Genomic DNA, 17409 nt, shown 5'->3' on the forward strand with positions numbered 1-17409 from the left:
CCTTGGGACTAAAGAGCAGAGAGATGGGAGGGGTCAAGGAGGAAGCCCAGGGTGGGTGTTGGTCCTGGGATCTTCTCCTAAGCAGAGCTGCCTGTCAGGGGGCCATGAGAGACACCGGCATGCACTGGAGTGGACCAGGTGGTGGTGGTGAGCCCTGATGATAGGGCAGGATCTGGACTCCAGGGGAGAACCCTCTGCTGAGGAACAGAGCAATGGAAAACTTACCGGGCACTGCTTTTAGGTGCTTTTCCCTTCTCCACTTTTGACATGTAAGTTTCCCTCGTTTTGCACACTCATGGAATGCCAAATTTGATGCAAGTTCCACTAACTTTCTAATTTGCATTGTCTGAGCAATGTACAGCCAGCGTACATGCTGATTTCCGTGAGAGTCACGTATTTACACTAGGACTGAATTTGGCCCTGGCAGTTGCACTAGAAAAAGATAAGTAAGATTTGCGGCGAAGCAGAAGTATCACAATGGGATTGTGTTAAGATTTATCCCAAAGAGGAAAACGTTGGGCCAGTAAAGTGAAAACAACAAATAAACCCAAGTCTCCAAAACTTCCTAGGGGAGCGGCAAGTGCAACCTACTCCTGGCAGAGGAGCTCAGACCGGCAGTTTGGCGGGTGGGGAGTGGGAAGGAGATCGGAAAAGGGGTTATATAGCCCAGGTGCTCAGACACTTCTCATCCCGGCAAAAGCATGAAGAGAAAACCCTACTGTGCTCTTCCAGGGAGTCCTGTGATGACTCATGCACAGTTGCCTTGGTAACGGTGACATCAGTAGGGGGGAATTACCTGTTTAGCACCGACATTTCTCCCGCCTGAGCTTTGGGGTGAATGCAGAATGTTTTGTAAGTGCAAAGCATCATGCTTTGCCCCTGGAATAGTTCTGCTGCCCTGTGCCCTGGTAGGACAGATTGCTACCGGTCATCTCTGGATGCGCAATGAACTGCGTGTACGTAAAACCGCTCAGCTCTGCCCACAAGCACCTGTCTCTTCAGTAGGAACCTTCCCCTAACACCCACTGGCTGGCACCTTCTGAGCCACTCGCTTCCGGATGAGAGGAATGCTGAAGGAATGCTGCATGTGTTTTAGCTTACAAGAAGAAAGCTAGCAACTTCTTCAGAGAAAGACCAGCATTGCAGATTGGACGCTGGCTGTCGGCAAAGGAGAAATAACTTGAATAGCCAATATGTTGCCTGCTCTCTTCGTTGTGTGCCTGACTGAGAACTCTCACTGAGGCAATTGCCCCTTGTGGGCCCAAGCAGTTGGCCAATTTTTAGGGCTTTGCCAGCTTGTTTCTGTTAGCAGGAGAAATGGATGATTCGAGTCAGGTATTTCTTTGATGCATTCCTGTTTTTCTGCAGTGAATGAACACACAGTCCCGTTTCCCCAAACACAGGAGGAACAAACACCGGCAGGCCATTTCCTTGCTCAGAAATCCAAGTCTGCCTTTCCAGCCAGTCCTGTGCCCATAGAATCATAGAATATCAGGGTTGGAAGGGACCTCAGGAGATCATCTAGTCCAACCCCCTGCTCAAAGCAGGACCAATCCCCAATTTTTGCCCCACCAATTTTTGCCCCAGATCCCTAAATGGCCCCTCAAGGACTGAACTCACAACCCTGGGTTTAGCAGAGCAATGCTCAAACCACTGAGCTATCCCTCCCCCAAAGGAAGCTCTGTCTCTGAGCTTCCTCCCAGGACCACACTCACCGCGTCATCTTTGGCTATCTGCTGGCTTTCTGCCTCTTACACACATAGCTGTAACCAATCAAGCCCCCAGCCTCTGTGTCTGCAACTAGTGTCAGGGAAAACCCTTCAGACCACATGGCTTACCTCTGCTCAGCCTTTGCCATGTGGCACATTGCCTTGGGTGGTGACTGCCATGTTCCAGCTATCTCTACATAAAGGAGCATTTAATTGCTCCTTTCAATTTTCCTGAAAGAAGGGTGTTTAGTGCAACTAATCAGCTTTAACAAAGTCTGTGATTGTCTATAGATCAAAGACCCGCTTGAAAGCAGCCATTAACACTTTCCAGCATAAGATCACAACGTTGAAACCACATCCTCTACTCCTGCCCTCTAACTGCAAATTAAAAGATTTTATCACAGGAATCTCCTTGTCTGATGGCAGCTATAGGTCTCTGCAACCCCTGTCTCCAGGTCTAGCAGGAGCCCACCCCAACACTTGCCCACTCCACCACACCCCATTGCTCCACTGTTTGTGGCTCCAGCAGACGGTAGTGGAGAGGAGACTTCCCTGACCACACTCCTGCTTTGAAAGCTGTACTCCCTGATTGTCAAAGAAATTGGCTTCATCCCCAGGAAACTGATGGGTAGTGCACTGTCAGAATGCCATTCCAGACTAAATTACCTGGTGCCACTTTAACCACAACAGATGATTTAGCCAATGAGATGGGATTTTCATGATTGCACAGAGAAAATGTTCTTCCAGTGAGTCACAGAATGCAGGAGGTTGAGTACAGCTTTGTTGAGGTTGATGCAGTTACACTGCAAGAGAACCCGACCCATTCAAGCCTTATGTGTAATGTTTGGCATGTCTGCATTCTACATAATCTGTTATTTGACTAAGTGGTTGGTAATGATTCTATCTGTGCCTGTCACAGAGCAACAAGCTCTCAAAGTTCCTCCTACTGGGACAGTTGTCTATGGACCCATCACCTGATCTTGGAGGTGTAACACACTGCTGGGAATACCCAGAGCTGGGATTCACTGTTACCTCTCTGCCTGATCACCTGTGAGTTTTGCTGGTGATTAGTCTGCATCAGCTCTGTGCCAGACCAAGCTGTCCTCTTCACCAGCAAACTTCTCACGGCTCTCCCAGCCCATATCTTGCCTAGCAGGTAACAATCAGTGAACCCCAGCCTCTGAGCTCCTCAGAGATCATAGAATATTAGGGGTCGAAGAGACCTCAGGAGGTCATCTAGTCCAACCCCCTGCTCAAAGTAGGACCAACACCAACTAAATCATCCCAGCCAGGGGTTTGTCAAGCTGGGCCTTAAAAACCTCTAAGGAAGGAGATTCCACCACCTCCCTAGGTAACGCATTCCATTGCTTCACCACCCTCCTAGTGAACTAGTGTTTCCTAATATCCAACCTAGACCTCCCCCACTGCAACTTGAGACCATTGCTCCTTGTTCTGTCATCTGCTACCACTGAGAACAGTCTAGATCCATCCTCTTTGGAACCCCCTTTCAGGTAGTTGAAGGCTGCTATCAAATCCCCCCTCACTCTTCTCTTCTGCAGACTAAACAAATCCAGTTCCCTCAGCCTCTCCTCATAAGTCATGTGCTCCAGCCCCCTAATCATTTTTGTTCCCCTCCGCTGGACTCTCTCCAGTTTGTCCACATCCCTTCTATAGTGTGGGGGGGGAACCAAAATTGGATGCAGATGTTGTTCTGCAATGCACAGCATCTACCATGGTGCATTCCCAGACTATATTAAGTTTCCTGCTCTTCTAAAGAGTCAATACATGGCGTTTTATCAATTTGAATGGGTTAAATACACACTTCCCTTCAAACACAGGTCTGAGCTAGTGTATGGAAAAAGTAAAATAAGTTTGTTAACAAAAGACTGTGGATGAGGTGATACCAAGTAAAAGATAAAGGTAGAGATGGTTACAAGCAAATTAAAGTGGAAAAGCATACATCTAAAAGTTTAAAACTTAAACTAGCAAGATACAGTCTTTGTTCAAGATGGCTTCTTTCACCCCAGTCTCCTTTCCAGCTTTGATTGGCCACAGAGATCAAATTACTTGGCTCTTTTGTCTCTTAAGGTGAAGGATCTAGAGGAAGTCTCTCTCTGTTCCTGATGTTCCCAAATGGATTGTCTTTTGTTTTGAAAGATAGGAAGACCTCCTGGGGATTCAGTCTTTGGGATGTAGAACCCATATTAATTCTCTATCTCTTGAGTTCAGGTTCAAGATAACTGTTAGCCCAAAGAAAGCTAACAGGGTAAATCAGCCAATATGTAAATTGAAGTAAACCCACTTTGCTTAGGCTAGGCTGTCTTTGCCTTTGTCTTACGCATGTTCTAATAACACTAGAATCATAGAATCATAGAATATCAGGGTTGGAAGGGACCTTAGTAGGTCATCTAGTCCAACCCCCTGCTCAAAAGCAGGACCCATCCCCAATTAAATAATCCCAGCCAGGGCTTTGTCAAGCCTGACCTTAAAAATATCTAAGGAAGGAGATTCCACCACCTCCTTAGGCAACACATTCCAGTGTTTCACCACCCTCGTAGGGAAAAAGTTTTTCCTAATATCCAACCTAACCTCCTCCACTGCAACTTGAGACCATTACTCCTTGTCCTGTCCTCTTCCACCACTGAGAATAGTCTAGAACCATCCTCTCTGGAACCACCTCTCAAGTAGTTGAAAGCAGCTATCAAATCCCCCCTCATTCTTCTCTTCCACAGACTAAATAATCCCAGTTCCCTCAGCCTCTCCTCATAAGTCATGTGTTCCAGACCCCTAATCATTTTTGTTGCCCTTCGCCGGACTCTTTCCAATTTATCCACATCCTTCTTGTAGTGTGGGGCCCAAAACTGGACACAGTACTCCAGATGAGGCCTCACCAATGTCGAATAGAGGGGGACGATCACGTCCCTCGATCTGCTCGCTTACCCCTACTTATACATCCCAAAATGCCATTGGCCTTCTTGGCAACAAGGGCACACTGCTGACTCATATCCAGCTTCTCGTCCACTGTCACCCCTAGGTCCTTTTCCCACTATCTAGAGGGAATTCATAACTTCTCATATAAGGTTTACACATGCGCTTTACAATCACATTAGTAACCAGCGTGTTATTAGCTTTCTCATGCTATCTCCCAAGGCCTATTTTGGTACAAATATTCTTGCAAAAGTGTGTAAAGTGTGAATACTGAGGTGCCTAGGGTCACAGGACAGTTTATAGTTTGGGGTAAAATATGATTGATTTGCTCAGTGTGCTGACAGGACTCCGAATGGAAGTTAGGAAGCTGTAACAGCAAGCAGGAAAACACAGATCTTTGGGTTATTAGGCTTTGCTGTGATTAATAGCTGTTTTATTAGTGCGAGGCCCTTGCAGGAGTAGTCTTGCTCAGGCTGGGGTTTTAGTTAAAATAAGGTAGGCCTGAGGACACAAGCCCAGGTCACAATTGATGCCTTCTCATTCTGTGCAAGTGATAGCAAGGGGGCAGGTACATGGCAAGTTGCTTGAGTTAGAGGGAGTTTGGGGGGATTTTGCAAAATGGCATCTAGGCTGTTTGACTGCCATGATGCACAGGGATTATGACGAAATTATTAATGCAGGTTGTTAATTAGAGGTGTGATTATAAATACCAGGAAAATGACATCTGGATAATAGGCAAATATTAATCTTGGTATGGTCACAGAAATTGATCAAATGAGACATCTTCTGTATACTGATTTTTTTCTAGGATTTCAATTATATTTGTCTGTATTAACTAAAGCGCACAAAATTTCTGTGTGTGCTTCACCAGATTTTATCTTCTCAATTAATTGCAAGCAGCCCCCTGAAAAATAATCTGTTATTTGTGACAAGTGCATGTTGGGCCGCAATAAATAATTCTATGATTGCAATAATCATTCAGGCGAGGGTTATTCTTTGCACCCCAGGTTAATTGAAAGGCTACACTGTGCATTCAGGGGCAATAGGATTTAGGAATCCTTGCCGTATGCTTCTTTGAGAAATATGTTTCGGAAACAGTCAAACATATTACCATTGAGACTACAAACCTTAGGTTGCAGAGTCAACACTCCTTGGAGACGAACGGGATGCAACTGCGTGTCTCAGCATAGCAGCAATTTACAGTTAGAAGGTTTAATTTCCCTCCACCACAAAGGATAGAAACATGTATATTTTTAAATGAACAATTACATTCTGCAATGTGTGGGATGGGCTGCTAGAGAAGTGCTGACGTGACCTGCCAGCCCCATACAGCTTCTGGGTGGCAGTGTCTAAAGGTCCATCTGTTCTCCATTAGAGAGAGCCATCAGTGCAACATGGCTCGGTGGCAGGGTGCATCTTACTCTGCTTGTGTTGGATGAGCTCCCTGGGCCTGAGTAGCAAACATCAATTCTCCTTTGCTTTCTCCATTAAATGAATTCCTGAATATGCCGCAATCAAGCTTGTGCAGCCAGACTTCAGAGTCCTACACAACAGAGTGTTGTTTTGAGAAACCTAAATAGAGGTTAGCTTCGTCAATGACAACACATAGGGGAAAGTTCGCGCATCGCTCCCAGCACCATGACCTGTCCCTCATCCTATGGCAATGCTTGGAACACGGTTCGGCTCCCCCCTGCACTTCCGGTTTGGTGGCATGGCTCTGTCCGTCAGGGATGTCGTTTTTATTGACACCGCTGTGCTGGAGAAGTCTGCAGTGGAGATTCAGTTACCCCCATATCACCACACTGATACCAGTGTAGCTTCCACCCACTCCCTGGCGGGTTTTACATGGCTTAACTATGACGAGTAAAATTAAGTGTAAAAATGTCATAAGAAAAGCCAAAGAGGAGTTTGAAGAACAGCTAGCCAAAAACTCAAAAGCTAATAACAAAATATTTAAGTACATCAGAAGCAGGAAGCCTGCTAAACAACCAGTGGGGCCCCTGGATGCTCGAGATACAAAAGGAGCACTTAAAGACGATAAACTCATTTCAGAGAAACTAAATGAATTCTTTGCTTCAGTCTTCACGGCTGAGGATGTTGAGGAGATTTCAAACCTGAGCCGTCTTTTGTAGGTGACAAATCTGAGGAATTGTCACAGATTGAAGTGTCACTAGAGGAGGTTTTGGAATTAACTAACAGTAACGAGTCACCGGGCCCAGATGGCATTCACCCAAGAGTTCTGAAAGAACTCAAATGTGAAATTGCGGAACTCTTAACTATGGTTTGTAACCTGTCCTTTAAATCAGCTACTGTACCCAGTGACTAGAAGATAGCTAATGTCACACCAATATTTAAGAAGGGCTCTAGAGGTGATCCCGGCAATTACAGACCGGTGCGTCTAACGTCTGTACCGGGCAAATGAGTTGAAACAACGGTAAAGAATAAAATTGTCGTAAATTGTCATAAAGAACATAAATTGTTGTGCAAAAGTCAACATGGTTTCTCTAAAGGGAGATCATGTCTTACTAATCTATTAGAGTTCTTTGAGGGGGTCAACAAACATGTGGACAAGGGGGATTCAGTGGACATAGTGTACTTAGATTTCCAGAAAGCCTTTCACAAGGTCCCTCACCAAAGGCTCTTATGTAAATTAAGTTGTCATGGGATAAGAAGGAAGATACTTTCATGGACTGAGAACTGGTTAAAAGACAGGGAACAAAGGGTAGGAATAAATGGTAAATTTTCAGAATGGAGAGGGGTAACTAGTGGTGTTCCCCAAGGGTCAGTCCTAGGACCAATCCTATTCAACTTATTCATAAATGATCTGGAGAAAGGGGTAAACAGTGAGGTGGCAAAGTTTGCAGATGATACCAAACTGTTCAAGATAGTTAAGACCAAAGCAGACTGTGAAGAACTTCCAAAAGCTCTCACAAAACTAAGTGATTGGGCAACAAAATGGCAAATGAAATGGAATGTGGATAAATGTAAAGTAATGCACATTGGAAAAAATAACCCCAACTATACATACAATATGTTGGGGGCTAATTTACCTACAACTAATCAGGAAAAAGATCTTGGGATCATTGTGGATACTTCTCTGAAGACGTCCACGCAGTGTGCAGCGGCAGTCAAAAAACCAAACAGGATGTTAGTAATCATTAAAAAAGGGATAGAGAATAAGATGGAGAATATCTTATTGCCCTTATATAAATCCATGGTACACCCACATCTTTTGAATACTGCATACAGATGTGGTCTCCTCATCTCAAAAAAGATATACTGGCATTAGAAAAGGTTCAGAGAAGGGCAACTAAAACGATTAGCAGTTTGGAACGGGTCCCATATGAGGAGAGATTAAAGAGGCCAGGACTTTTCAGCTTGGAAAAGAGGAGACTAAGGGGGGATATGACTGAGGTCTATAAAATCATGAGTGGTGTGGAGAAAGTGAAGAAGGAAAAGTTATTTACTTGTTCCCATAATATAAGAACTAGGAGTCACCAAATGAAATTAATGGGCAGTAGGTTTAAAACAAATAAAAGGAAGTTCTTCTTCACACAGTGCACAGTCAACCTGTGGAACTCCTTGCCTGAGGATGTTGTGAAGGCTAGGACTATAACAGGGTTTAAAAGAGAACTAGATACATTCATGGAGGTTAAGTCCATTAATGGCCATTAGCCAGGATGGGTAAGGAATGGTGTCCCTAGCCTCTGTTTGTCAAAAGGTGGGGATGGATGGCAGGAGAGAGATCACTTGATCATTACCTGTTAGGTTCATTCCCTCTGGGGCACCTGGCATTGGCCACTGTCAGCAGACAGGATACTGGGCTGGATAAACCTTTGGTCTGACCCAGTATGGCCATTCTTATGTTCTTATGGGTATAACTATGTTGGCAAACCCCTCCCACTGTAAACCAAGCTTGTGATGTTACATGTTTATTTCCAAATCAAATACAGTGAGTATTTGATTTGGAAATAAAATTGATTGCATGGAATAGGATTTTAATACCTATAAGGCAATGCAAAAATGCTGTGTGAGCAGCGTTGACCGATGTTTGGCTGCATGTGTGTGTTCTCCCCGTGTGCTGTCCCAGCTCTGTGCAGGTAGCTGGCACTGCAGACCTTGAGTGAACCGCCCAATGACCACTAGATCCGTTAAGGTATGAAGGCACCCAGCCAGGTTTATTGTCAATGAAGCATAGTACTAGTATCCTGTAGACTCTACTGGGCCACTAATACATGTATGCCTGTGACAAGGAACCAGCTCAGTGAACGGCGGGACTTTCCATTCCTCCCTAGGCCAGACAGAGACACTCCCTTTGAGGCTCCATTTTATACATCAATACAAACAACTTATGTATTCCCCCTCTGACGTAGCCAGTTACTACCCATCACCTTGTACATCTCTATCCATCATGCTGTCATCCTGACCTTATCTTTCGGATGGGTCAGCGTGTTCCTGTTCTCTTTGGGGGATGTGCTCGTATAGAAGTGTTCTGGTACCACCCTTCTGGAGTGTGTTTGCATGAGTGCTCTGTGCCTAGCACCTCTTAGGAATGTGTGTTTCTGCAATATCAGCCCTGTTCTTCCCAGATACTGTGAGCAGGGCCTGCCTCTAGCTCACAGCCTGACTTTGCTTTATATCAACAAAGTTTTGACCACTACTTTAGCCCAGGCCTCAGGCCTCTGATACAAGGGCTTATGTCTCAGGCTCTCTTCCTACCACAGGCAGCAGGTCACATTACCATTTACCCTACCCTCCCGGTGCTGTAGCTATACATGGGCTCCAGCACTTTCTCCTGCCCATTGTGCGGGAAGGCTCTGGCCTTCTCATCCATTCTCGGTCCTCCATTGAACATTGATATGTTTTCCTCTACCCCCACGGCAGCTCTACTCCAGTTTGTGTGCTAGCTGACACCATGGGGACGTCTGCACTGGAATAAAAGGCCAGCGGCCCAGCTGTGGCTGGCCCAGGTCAGTTGACTCGGCTCGTGGGGTCTGTGGGGCTAAAACTTGCTCTGTAGATGTTTGGGCTCATGGACCCTCCCTGCTCACAGAGTCCCTGAGATTGGGCTCCAGCTGGTGCCTGAATGTCTACACAGCATTTTTACAGCCCGCAGCCCGAGTCCCGCGTGCCCAAGTCAGCTGACCTGGGCCAGCCGCAGGTGGTTAGGTGCTGTGTAGACATACCCCAGATGGGACTGTTGAGTTTCCGCGGTCTCTGCCATGCTGAGCTAAGATAAGTGAGGGGACATACATTTGTCTTCACTGGCACAGCACCGTCCTGCTGACAGCTTCAGTTTCAACAAATTCGCATTTCTTATGAAAAAAAGATTCAACAGAAAACTCCCATCACAGTTCTTTCTCCCCAGACTCTTATTCCCACCAGGGCCAATTAACAGAGAATACTGTTAGCAAGATACAGGTGGCCATTGACCGTTACAGGCTTCTCACACCATGCTGGTGCACAGGACAGAAACGAGTCTCTTCCGTCCTCCCTGTCATTAGCTGCTGCCTGCATCCGCTCAGTGCTGATTGACTGGCCTGCCCCTCCCTGCTGAAGGTTCTTGTTAAGGTTTCTCTTGGGCGCCTTTGTGTCCTCACACCAGTTAGTTTCCACTTGACTGCTTCATGGAGAGTCTGTGTTGGCATCTGGAGAATGTGCATCAAATATCCACCAGAAACAGAAGGAAATGCTGGGCACATGAGCTGCTGGCTGTTGATTTCATGGGTCTCTTCGCTGGTGGTGAAGTCTTTCCAACCAATGCCCAAAATCTTTTGCAGGTACTTAGAGGGAAAACTCGATCGATGTATGTGAAACTAACATTTTAATAGATCTCCAGCCTTTGCAGCCGTACGTTAACACCGAGATTATGTCTGAGCTGAAAATTCTCAGTTTTGTCCCCGTGCTGTCTATCTTTGATTTCCATACGTTGTTGAGTTTAGTGAATGCTGTGGATGTCTTTCCAATCCTTGATGTCACTTCTTTCTTGAGGTCTCCGTTGGCTAGCATGGCGCTGCTCATGTAAATGACTTGTTCTACTGCTTGATGTTTTTGCCTTTTTCTTCTTAGTGTAGGCGCAGCAGGCCTCAGGTGGCACGGGACCAGGATTCATCACTGAATTTGGTCTGCTGGTTGGATCATTAGCTTCCCCGGCCCAGGCTGGGTACTGGCAGGGAGTGCGGCGTGAACACTGATCCATAGACCCCTTTTGTGATGTTCCTAATGTGATGTTCCTGCTTGATGTCTGGTTTCAAGATGTTTATTCTGATGTAACTGATGTAGAGGCCCGTTGGCCTGCTATTTTTGCCAAGGTGTCTGTCTTTTGTTTGTAGCTTTTGGGGGTGTTGCTCAATAGCACAATATAATAAGCAAAGCCTAGGTTTTCCAGGCATCTGCCATCTGCCCATGCTGAGCCAGTGTTTGTGTTGCTAAAATGCTTCATTATCCATTCAATGACAATGCCAAACAGCAGGGATAGAATGCAGCCCGGTTTCACACCAGTCTCCATATTGAACCACTCTGTTTGATTGGCCACCCTTCCAGCACAATCTGCATTGCTATGCATAGCCTTGATGGTGTTCATGACTTTTGCTAGAATTCTATAAGACTGAAGAATGTTTCACAATGTATGGCTATGCAGGCTGTCAAATGCTTCTTGACAAATCCGTGAACTTGATGATGGGGGGAGCCTGCCCATTCTCTGCATTCTCCTATGCTGGCCCTTAGTGTGACGATCTGATCTACACGAGATCTCTTGGGCCTGAATTCAGCCTGTTCTTCCCTAAGCTTTGCATCCATTGCCTCTTTCGTACTGTGTAATATCATGCTACAGAAGACTTTTCCCACAACAGAGAGTACTGTGACTCCTCTCCTGAGATCGCCACCCTTTTTGGGCATTCTGACAATGTATTCCATGTTTGCACTGGGCCTCTTTTCCCCAGACTTCACTGAACAGCGCTGTCAGTTTCAGTACAGTGGCAGTGTCAAGTGGTTTTGACATTTCTGCTGTGATCTGATCATCTCCCGCTGCCTTCTTGTTTCTCAGATTCTTGACTGCAGCCTGGACTCCTGACATCTCTGTTGGAGAGATGATGATATCAAGTTGATGAGCTTCGCATGTTTCATCAAACTCTGGTGCTGAGGTAGAGCCGGGCCTGTTGAGGACTTCTTTGAAATGCCCTGCCCATCTGTTGTTCTGTTTTACCTCAGTTGTAAGCATTTTTCTATCTTTAATTTTTATTGGCCCATTTCCTGTTTTTGAAGCACCCACACAGGGTTTTAGTCACTTGGTAAACGACTCTAGTTTCCTATCAGAGCAGCAGCTTCATCTGGTAGGTCTTCAACATAGCTCCTTCTCTCTTTCCTTGGCATTGCTTTTCACTGCTTTGTCTGCTGCTTCCAGTATTTTGTCGATTTTAGCATTCAGGAGTTTTCCTTTCAGTTACTTTCTTTCCTCAATACGATGCCACCTCTCTTGGCTTATCCAGTTCTTCTTCTGTCTATGCTGATATCCCACTGCAACTGCTGCAGCTTGAATCATAGAATCATAGAATCATAGAATATCAGGGTTGGAAGGGACCCCTGAAGGTCATCTAGTCCAACCCCCTGCTCGAAGCAGGACCAATTCCCAGTTAAATCATCCCAGCCAGGGCTTTGTCAAGCCTGACCTTAAAAACTTCCAAGGAAGGAGATTCCACCACCTCCCTAGGCAACGCATTCCAATGTTTCACCACCCTCTTAGTGAAAAAGTTTTTCCTAATATCCAATCTAAACCTCCCCCACTGCAACTTGAGGCCATTACTCCTCATTCTGTCATCTGCTACCATTGAGAACAGTCTAGAGCCATCCTCTTTGGAACCCCCTTTCAGGTAGTTGAAAGCAGCTATCAAATCCCCCCTCATTCTTCTCTTCTGCAGGCTAAACAATCCCAGCTCCCTCAGCCTCTCCTCATAAGTCATGTGTTCTAGACCCCTAATCATTTTTGTTGCCCTTCGCTGGACTCTCTCCAATTTATCCACATCCTTCTTGTAGTGTGGGGCCCAAAACTGGACACAGTACTCCAGATGAGGCCTCACCAATGTCGAATAGAGGGGGACGATCACGTCCCTCGATCTGCTCGCTATGCCCCTACTTATACATCCCAAAATGCCATTGGCCTTCTTGGCAACAAGGGCACACTGCTGACTCATATCCAGCTTCTCGTCCACTGTCACCCCTAGGTCCTTTTCCGCAGAACTGCTGCCTAGCCATTCGGTCCCTAGTCTGTAGCGGTGCATTGGATTCTTCCGTCCTAAGTGCAGGACCCTGCACTTATCCTTATTGAACCTCATCAGATTTCTTTTGGCCCAATCCTCCAATTTGTCTAGGTCCTTCTGTATCCTATCCCTCCCCTCCAGCGTATCTACCACTCCTCCCAGTTTAGTATCACATTTAGAATCACATTGTCTCTGAGCACTGCTTATTTCAATTCAGTTCCAGTCAGGGTCACCCCTTCCTCTTCCCCTGGCAGTAACTCCAGCCTGTTTCTGATTCAAGTTGGAAGGTCTCACAGTGCTCTTTTGTTTTCAGTTCTGATGTGTTGATTTTCTCTGCAGCTTTCGGTTTCAGGTTGATCTTTGTCAGTTTTTATTTGTTTGGCAATGCAAAGATCTGCTGCTCTATATCCCCTTGTGTCTTGGACAGCTGACCATTTCTTGGGATGGGATCAATCTGGTGTTTTGTTTTGCCATCTGGTGAACCATTTATTTGTCTGTCTTTGAAGGAACAGGGTGCTTGGAAGAACTAGGGCAGACACCAAGAACAACTCCGTGAGTCTCTCTTGCCATTTTGGCTAATGATTCCCATCCCATGCTCCCCCACTGGTTTTTCCCTTCCTCGGTTGGAAAAGTTGCTCGTGGCAAGGAGTAAATGATGTTTTGGTATTCTAGCAGTCACACTTGGGTGGCAATGTAGAACGTGGGTGTGTCTGTGTATGCGTTCCTTTGTTTATGCATTTCTATACAAGGTCCAGGTGCTTGTATCGAAATGCAAAAGCAAAGGCGCACTCGCGTACCCACAAAGATACCTTCGTAGCCACAGATGTATTTCACCTTCCTCTGCCAGTCTGATGACCTGCTGAGTATGTGATGCAGTCAGAGAAGGAGACAGAGGGTGATCATGAAAGCCCCACACTTCTGTAAAGAGCGGGGCAGAGAAGGGAAGCTCTCAGCAGCACCACTGTGCTGACATGGCATCAGCCAGAAGAGCTTGTTTGTCTGCCGTTTAGCTCTGCGGCTGGCTGGCTGCAGACAAGGGAGCTATTTTAGCTTTCAGATGAACTCACAGATGGAAAAATTCAAACCCCAGGAGTAGATGGCAGAAAGCTTGGATGTTTTTTTGCATGTTGAGCAGAATCAGGGAACAAAGAAAAAGGGTAAAAGGATGAGTGTCAAGCCCCTACCAAGGACCAGCCTCTTAAGAACGGCCAGACTGGGTCAGACCAATGGTTCCATCTGGCCCAGTGTCTTGTCTTCTGACAGTGGCCAATGCCAGGTGCCCCAGAGGGAATGAACAGAACAGGGCAATTATTGAGTGATCCATTGTCCAGTCCCACCGTCTGGCAGTCAGTGGTTTAGGGACACCCAGACCATGATGTTGCCTCGCTGACCATCTTGGCTAATAGCCATTGATGGACCTACCCTCCATGAACTTATCTAATTCTTTTTCGATCCGCTGGCGATGCTCCTACTTATACAGCCCAAAATGCCGTTAGCCTTCTTGGCAACAAGGGCACACCGTTGACTCATATCCAGCTTCTCGTCCACTTAACCCCTAGGTCCTTTTCTGCAGAACTGCTGCCTAGCCGCTCAGTCCTTAGTCTGTAGCAGTGCATGGGATTCTTCCGTCCTAAGTGCAGGACTCTGCACTTGTCCTTGTTGAACCTCATCAGATTTCTTTTGGCCCAATCCTCTAATTTGTCTAGGTCCCTCTATATCCTATCCTTATCCTCCAGCGTATCTACCACTCCTCCCAGTCTAGTGTCATCTGCAAACTTGCTGAGGGTGCAGTCCATGCCATCCTCCAGATCATTAATGCAGCAGCTCATTAAGCCATGTGACTAACATCTGTCATATGTGGTTTGTTCTCTGTCTCTCCCACCTTATCCCCAGGGGGAGAACTGTGTGGTCTGTGTAGTCTTTTGTTTTGGCTTTTATAATAGGTCCACACTGCTTTGTGTTAGTGTTAGCAAAGGCAGGTCAGAGACATGTCCCTGACACTTGGAGTGGAAGGTGGGAAGGTCTGTGCTGGCCCCTCGTTCCTGGGGGAGTTCAGTCCCCAGAAAAGTCTGTCACCTGCACAGACAGGATTGACCCAGATGGTGGAAAATTCCATTGTGCTTGAGGAGCAGAGCTGTTGACCAGGGGCCTCCTCCTTGGCTCTTCTCACTTCCCTGGGCCCAGGCCATTCAGCGGCTGTGAAGATGAAGATAAAGACCAAGACCTTGGACTTGACTTAATACAAAAACCTTCTAGTTCTTTCACCGGGTCTCCACTTGCCATGAGGAACACAGAGTGAAAGCACCATGAGGGAACAAATGTGATGACCAGAAAGGAAGCATCTCAGAGGCATTCCTTCTTCTGGGCTTTGCATTGCCTCATCCTCCATCTTGGTTACTGTCATAAACGCTGGGCTCTGAACACAGCGAGTTTTGTTTTAAAATTTAAAAAAAATCTTGTTGAGAACAAAAGGGGGGTGGGATGCTTGAGAAACAAAGTCGCCTTAGCCATGTCAGTTCACAGCGCTGAAAGCAGCAGAGTGGAGCTAGTAACAAATCCCCGCCCTTCTGCAGATCACTTCTAGCAGAGTCTTGCTTGTAAAAGATGAACCCATACAGAGGAGGACTAGCTGCAAGTAGGAAGCATTTGTGGAGGCTTCCTCTGACTGGGCTCAATTCTGCACCCGCCCCCATGTTATGTTGTACCTTTCCCCTGTGAGTAGTGGGGCTGATCTCAGTGGGGCAAGTTGTGGAGGAAGGCACCATGAAACTCAGGGGAGGGGGGGCAGACTCTGCCCATATGCGAGGAGGATTTTCCACATATTCTATAATCCTGGCTACATTTTATTTTCCTGCTGGCACAGCAGCTGCCTTCGCAGAACCTTTCCTTCCCCCAGGACACTGGCTTCCGCCCTAGTGGATCCTCGTATGCGGGGGAAAGAGACTCTCCTGGCGACGCCCATGGCATGCGGCGCTCTTGCTGGTGTAGGTGGGAACGCCACACACAGAATGTGGCCACTGGGGGATTGTGGCTGGCCCCGGCACTCACGTTCGAAACCTGTCCGGTCACCTCCTCCCACCTGCACAGAGCAGCCTCTTCCACGTCGGCAGGAGGAGCTTGTGTTTCCAGACCAGCGGGTCCCGTGGTCAATCCCAGCAGCTCCTCTACCCGGGGCCAAGTTACGTTTATGAATTATAAGACGTGTCCCTGCTTTTCCTCTGACTGAGGCAGCTTGTTCTCTTGGCTGTGATGCCATCTGACAACAGACCTGAGGGGACTTCACTGGCTTTGTGTTACTGTTTCTTTTTTACTTTTATTTTCTATTTCCTTCTGTTTCTCCCACTCCCCCACCCCCACCCACTTTCTCAGCTGCAGTGTCTTGCAGAAATCCAAGCACGTGCAAAGGGCTGCAAGGTTTGTGCTCCATGTTTTCAGAGCCGCAGCAAATCTGTTCCTTCCTCAGCTTGCTTGTGCGCTAAACAACTCCTGGCAGGGCTCAGGGTGGCAGGTTACAATTTCCCAGTGGCCACAAACTCCTTGTTCTCTTTAGAGTTTCTGCTCTGTCAGTAGTGAAGTGTAATATCCCCTTGTGATATTGATTTTACAAAAAAAACCAATTATGCGGGGGTCCCATCCTGCAGTCTTTACATCAGCTCCCATGGAGATTAAGAGCTGCCGGTTCTGGCCTTGAGTATGTTGAGGGGGAGAGGGGCACAGCATGTGTCTGTCTGTCTGTCCTGCAAAAGACCTGCATTTAGGGACAGGTTCTTCGATTAATTTTGCTGAGGCCAGCACAGGCTGGGTGGTGTGCGGAGGTCACTTGCTCTATCACCTGGGAAGTTGCCATCACTCCTTGCAGATTGAGCTAGGAGATTACATGGGCATCATGCTGAATTTAAAGCATGAAATTGCCCTCCTCGCCAGAGGAATGGAGCAGTAAGGGCAATGGCCGTTGAGTGGGTGAGAGAGAACCAGGCCTTCCTTCCACTCCTCCAGCCCGTGAACTGGGAGAATGACAACTGGATTGAAAGTCTAGTGCTACTATTCAAAATCACGTGGGCTCTCGTTGTAACCACACCAGATTCCTACCCCTTCCTGGCTACCCAGTACTCTGGTGCTCACTGCAGTGCTGGATACAGGTCTGCTGTGTGGCATCTGGAGGTGGATTCAGATCTGAACTCCCCCAGAGTCTGGCAGGTGGGATCCTGGTGGGCTAGGACTGCCCATTAGAGAGAGCAGCCTGCACTGGGGAGTAGAGCTGATTGGAATCCAAACAGCTTTCATGACAAACGTCAAAGCTCTTTCCATTTGGCAGTGTTTGTAATGGGCTCATTTTTCATTTTTTAAGAAATTTTTATCAAAAAAAAGTTAATGACCTATTTTGTTGATTGAAACCCAGGTTTGGATAAGGATACACTTCAACAACCACACTGTTAAGAATGTCAATAACATTTGCATTTAAAAAAACTGAGGATGTGAGCTTTTCCCAAAATGTGAAAAGTTTTGGAAGTCAGTGG

The sequence above is a fragment of the Eretmochelys imbricata genome, chromosome 4, assembly GCF_965152235.1.
Source record: "Eretmochelys imbricata isolate rEreImb1 chromosome 4, rEreImb1.hap1, whole genome shotgun sequence".
Classification (NCBI taxonomy): domain Eukaryota; kingdom Metazoa; phylum Chordata; order Testudines; family Cheloniidae; genus Eretmochelys; species Eretmochelys imbricata.